The 6,000-nt window shown below is 43.3% G+C and overlaps 1 protein-coding gene across 3 annotated transcripts in view; it reads left to right on the top strand.

Moving 5' to 3' along the window:
• Positions 1-6,000, top strand: part of LZTS1 (leucine zipper tumor suppressor 1) — a 69,208-nt gene that overhangs the window by 4,900 nt on the left and 58,308 nt on the right. The window contains exon 2 of one of the 3 annotated variants that reach the window (XM_020969625.2): positions 3,357-3,452. The exons of the other annotated variants lie outside the window; for them this stretch is intronic. The gene's annotated coding sequence lies outside the window, so the exon portion shown is untranslated. The remainder of the gene's footprint in view (positions 1-3,356; positions 3,453-6,000) is intronic. 3 annotated transcript variants of the gene reach the window in all.

Raw genomic sequence — 6,000 nt, 5'->3', positions numbered from 1 at the left:
AAGGACACCATCATCCTCCCAGTCACCCAGATTCATTCATATTCACCCAACATAACCAAATCTTATCGTTTCTTCCTTCACAAAATCTCTGCTATATGTCACCTCTCTACTGGAGTTCAGGCCCTTTTCCCCTCTTGCATGGGGTATTGCAATAGCTTCGTCTAACTCACATTGGAGTGGGGAGAGAGCCCCAGTCCAATCCCTCCTCCATTCAGCTGCCGAAGTGACACATCCAATAAAATCCTGTAGCTCCATATAATCTAAGTATCAAATAGAAAGGCCTCCGGCATTTAAAGGTCTTCGTAACTGACTGGCTCCTTCCTACATTTCCAGGCTTCATACACTTTACTCCCCTCCACATTCTATGATGCAACTACACTGGACTCATTGGCTTTCTGGATTCCCTGCTACTTTTCTGGACTTCTTGCAGTTTTTCTGGACTTCTTGCCTTTTCACTGGCTGTCCCCCTGGCCTATGCTGCTCCCCTCCTTCACCTTCACTTCATGACTTTCATGGCTTCCTTTGAGCCTCTCAGCTCAAAGCCCACCTTCTACAGGATGCCTCTCCTAACTTCTTCTGCCTCATTTCTCTTCTCCCCATTAAGCCCATATATTGTGATACTCTGAATATATCCTGTACGTAGATATTTATTTTCATGTTGACTCCTCCACTAGAATGTGAACTTTTTAAGGGCAGGGACAGTATTTTTGATTTTTTTAAATATTTCTTTTTGTATCCCCAGGGCCTAGTAGCTTGCCAGACAGTTAGAGCTTAATAAATGCTTGTTGACCAATATTATGACATCAGAGAAAAAGTTGGACTATTTTAAAAGATCAGTGTACTTTCACACAAACTCCTAGAGGAAAAGGAATGTATCTTGCCTCCTTTGCTGGTAGTTAGTCGATCATCAGATAATAATTTGAATAAAGAAAAAAGGTTAGCCAAACTTATCCAAGTAAATAGATGAGCAAGATTTGTAATTAGCATACTAAGTGGTGGTAGGGGATAGCTCCTGTAGTGTTTAGGGATGGGCTGTCTCTTAAGTAGGTTATGCATTTCCTCTTTGAAATCTCATTTGGTCTCTGGATTTCTTTAGCACTTTCTCTGCGACTAGTTCAATGCCAAACTTTTTTTTTTTAGCATAGTCCATATCCATAATATTGAAACAATAGATTTCTAATTGAAGTTTAAAAAAAAATCAAAGTCTACTTCATTCTCAGTTTTTTCTACCTTTCTGGTACCAAAATAAATTCCTAATTTCTGGTACCCGGAAAGTACCTAATTCTAGTATCCAATAAATTCCTAAACTCATTTGGCCAATTTTTTTTTCCTTCATGAGCTAAATAGTGTTTAAGACCACATTTAAAGAGATGTCAGAGTATGGATAGATTCCACTCCTCACATAGGGAAAGGGTACCCAGAGAAAGGGAGGGAAGGGATGGGAAAAGAGAAAGAGAGGGGAGTGTGTGAAGAAGGAGGAAAGGTGTGAAGGAGCAGAAGAGATAAAAACAGAGAGAGGAGAGCTAATAGCCACCCCAGCTAATTATTCCAATTAGGCCAAAGAGGTGATTTTTTCTTAAAAAGAGTAAATTGGGTTGTGAACAGATGTGATGTGGAATCTAATACCTGGAACAGAAGCACCAAAGAGCCTTTCTGCCCAGATCACCAATGGAGTAGCTCCAATGTGGTAGAAATGTTTTAAGGAAGTCCACTGGGAGCCAAGACACAGAGACACACACATAACCTCATAGACATTTTCTCACATACTCACACATCTTTGCAGTGACAGAGACAATCACAGTTAAATGATCATGGCCTTCCTCAGGGTCATAGGTTACAAATCATAAAAGCAAAGAGCCACGGCATTACAACTACCAGGAATATGCATATATCCACACAGGCCAGCCTCACCAGGCCTACCCTCACCCCTAAATACCTCCCACATGCAGGTACCGCTATACCTGAAATTCCATCTTTGCTTTCCCCCACCATCTCCCTTTTGTTCTTCTTTTGAAATGTAAATACCCCTGGGAAGGGTAACAAAATCACTTACACCTTGATGTGAATTAGTTTATCACTTTGCCTACTTTCACCACAGGAAGGGCTACAGGGCTTTGGAGCCTTCCTTGGTTAGCAGTTTTAGGGAGTTTAGGGAGAGTGGAAAAAAGTGGAAATGGTGATCCTCAAAGACCGGTCTGAAATAGGGACAAGAAGCCTGGGTTTTAAGTTGGAAGATCTCAGCTCAGCCACTTGCTATGGCTTCGTGGCCTTGGGCAAGGCATTTCCCTTTTCTTAATCCTGTTTCCTCATAAAGACCATTAACTTTGGAGTCGCAGGACTTGGGTTCTAGTCTCATCTCTGCTGTTTCCTATCTATGTGCCCTAGGCTGAGTGATTTGACCCCCTTGGGCCTCAGTTTCCTTCTATATCCAATGGGGGAATTGAACGAGCTAGCCTCCAAAGACCATTCCAACTCCAGATCTGTTTCCTATAGAGCAGTTTAAACTAGGTGCTCTCTTGGGTTCCTCCGAGCTTTATAACCTGTAAAGTCACAGTCTTGCCCGGGACCAGTCCTGAACATGCACACTCTGGCTGCAGAGACCCAATTATAAGCACACAAACACATATGAACAGCTTCATGCCTAAATGCACACACTGTTCCAGTCACATAGATTCTCAGGTAATCTGTAATTCATACCCTCTGCCCAGAGGGGTACTTGGTTAGACCTGTGCCCTCGGCTATTGTCAGCCTGTTAGCTTTGGGAGCATTTCAATTCTCCCTGCTGTTGCAAACCCATTTGCTGCTAAATCACCCTCCCCTTGGCACCCTGGACTGCTAAATTGGTCTCAACTTGCTGTATTTCCACCCACCACCTTAGTCATTATTCGCTGGCAGAGTTAGGAGAGTGGGTGTAAGGCAGCCGAACATTATATTCCTGCTGAAAAAGAGAATGAGAAAGAGAGAGAGAGAGAGAGAGAGAGAGAGAGAGAGAGAGAGAGAGAGAGAGAGAGAGAGAGAGGCAGTCCGGGCACATACACAAAGGGAGGGAGAAGGAGAAAAAGAAAATCCGGAAGAAAATGGGCCCAGGAGTAAGGGAAAGAGATGTATGTGCCTTTCACCAGCCCAGGATGAAAGATGTGGAATCTTTTATATAGACTGAGATCTCAGTTTAGGAGGAAAAGTGAATGGAATCTACCAAAGGAAATCTCCTCAGTAATCCCAGGTCACATTCTTGCCGTGTTTTAAGGTTTATAAAGCCCTGATACCCATAAAAGCCCTGTGAGATAGGTGGAGTAGTATTCTCCTAGGACCTTTAAGTAACTCACTTACTGGATCTCAGTTTCCTCATCCAGCAGATGAAGGACTTTCGGCTCAAAGGTTAAAGAGCTTTCTGGGGTCACACAGCCAGGAAGAGCCTGAACCAGGATTCACACTCGGATTTCCCAACCCAGGTCAGTATTTTCTCCTTCAGTTAAGAGCAAGGAAAAGGTATTGATTCTTAGAGAGAGGGAAGATTCCCCTCGCGGGTCCTGTCTCTTCAAGATCTTTTCCTCCTTTGGATTCCCTTAGCACTTACTGTCTGTACCCATTAGTCAGTACTTATGATGAGATTAAGAATCTGGGGCAATACATCCTATCTCCCCAGTGGTATTACAAGCTCTATGAAGGCAGAGATCTCATTCTCTTGTTTTATCCCCATTGACTAGCTCAGCACTCTATGCAGTATATATTTGAGGAATGGTTAGTTGTTTTTTGTTTGTTTGCTTTTGGGAGTTTTTTTTATGAGATTAAATCCCTGTGGCCTCTCTCCGCTTTCTATTCCAAGCAGCCCCACCCTGGCCCAGTGGTCAGAAGCAGAAGTCTTCCTAGGACTATAAGATTCAGGCAGCAGAGAGAAAGAGAGCAAGGAGAAAATTTCTTCAGTAACTCCCATCTTCCACATTTCTGTCAAGACTTCAGGAAAATAGAAATTGCACCAGGTGGAGGTATCTAATTTTGGGTTGGGGGAGAGATGAGAGGATAAACTGGAAGGAATGAATGGATCAGGGTCTTTTCTCTGAAGAAAGCAGAGATCTGGAAAACTTTCCCAAGCTATTCCATTTCTGTATGGAAATCTCTACCCTTTGGTTCATGGCCACCTAGTCCAGCCATCTGGCCTTGCATGAGAGCAGAGATAATTTTTTATTTCAGACAGTGGGGGGAGGTATCTGGTGCTGGGAGTTGACCTGGTATCATCTGGCAGAGTGGAGTAACCTTGATTAGAGGTTTTCTGAGTCACTGATAAGGTTCATTTGACCTCCAGAGAAGAGGTTAGGAGAAGAAAGCGGAGCCTATCATATGTTGGCTCAGGACCTAATGGACCTGACATTCCCATCTCCTTCTCCACCCACAGCTCCAGGCTGATGGGAAGACATTGGAAATACAAGCCCCACATGTTGGGGAGCTAAGGAGGCAAGGGCATTTGAACTATGGAGTGTTTGCCAGTTCTGGGGAGATAGCATCCCTCCTCACAGATCCAATTCCTCCAATCCTACCAAGCAGGTGAAGAAAACAAGAGCACAGGAGTACCTTTAAAGGGAGCCCCTCCACATTCCACCTGGCCTGTAAGGTGAACTCTCTCCTTAAAGAGGCCTTGGAAGAGTCCCATCTGTGATCATTTTCTACTTCTCTTCTGCCCTGCTTGCAGCTATCTCTGCTTGGGGGGAAAAAAAAACTCGGACAACCATAGTGTAAAAATACACAGGTCAAAAACATCCAGTGAAGACCCAATGGGTAGGGGTATGGAAAGAATCCTCTGTTCTCATGAGACTAGGCTCTCTCTTGAGGCAGGTCAACATTATTAGGTTACCAGGCTACTCAAACCTTCCTGATAATATTCCTATCTTACAAGTTTTACATGGAATTTTCCTGACTTAGAAGGTTTTGTGCTGTAGCCCAGGCCAGAAGCCTAGATCCAGTCCTTCAGACCCATCAGCTTCAGACCCAAATTACATACTATGCCGCTCCACAGTGGGAAAGGTTTTAGTCTTAAATTTGCGAATTTCCTTCAAGCAAGTCATTTAATTTCTCTGTGCCTCGGTTTCCCCATCTATTAAATGGAGATGAGACTTTCCCTACCTTCCTTCCAGGAGTGCTGTGAAAATCTATTAATTCATGCTTGCTTTGGCAACACATATATGAAAATTAGAAAGATAAGGAGGTGAGCACAGCTCCTATGCAAAGATGAAACACAGATTCATGAAGTATTTTTTTCTCTGGTCCTATGCCTTTGAAACTCCTAAGTGGGAATATGGGGAGTGCCCATATGGTGTCAGCTTTACATGTCTCAGCATGTTTCCCCTCAGCGTAAATAAGTCTTACTAAAAGAGAGAGAGAAAAAAAAGAGGGAGGGAGGGAGGAAGGAAGAAAAAAGGGAGGAAGGAAGGAAGGAAGGAGGGAATGAAAAAAGAAAGGAAGGAAGGGAAGAAGGGAAGGAAAGAAGGAAGGAAGGGAAGAAGGAAGGAAGAAAGGAAGGGAAAATGGAAAGAAAGAAAATCTGTAGATTCAGAGAATGATATTACTAGAAGCCTCCTTAAAGTTCTTGAGTCCAACTTTCATCCTTTTTTTTTTCAGCCAGGAACAGAGGTGAAAACGACTTGCCTAAGCTCCTAGGAAGTTAGTAGCAGAGTCTAGGACCAATCTTAAGATAATCAGTCAGAGGCAGCAAAGTGGTGCAGTGGATAGAGCTCCAGTCTTGGAGTTAGGAGGACCTGAGTTCAAATCTGGCCTCAGACTCTTGACACTTAGTAGCTGTGTGACCCTGGGCAAGTCAATTAATCCTGATTGCCCCAACAGAAAAAAAAAAAGATAACTAGTTAAATGTTCTTGCCCTTACAGATGTGGTGCTTCATCTCCCCCAACCCTTAGTACAGCTGTGACCACCCCCTGTGAAAACACTTAGGAAAAAAAAATTGTGTGTTAAACAAATGTTAGGTATTAAGAAATTTCTTTTAGCATTCA

The sequence above is a fragment of the Phascolarctos cinereus genome, unplaced genomic scaffold, assembly GCF_003287225.1.
Source record: "Phascolarctos cinereus isolate Bilbo 61053 unplaced genomic scaffold, phaCin_HiC Scaffold_2;HRSCAF=192, whole genome shotgun sequence".
NCBI lineage: Eukaryota > Metazoa > Chordata > Mammalia > Diprotodontia > Phascolarctidae > Phascolarctos > Phascolarctos cinereus.
The sequence above is the reverse complement of the archived record's forward strand: the minus strand, read 5'-3'. Positions and strand labels throughout refer to the sequence as shown.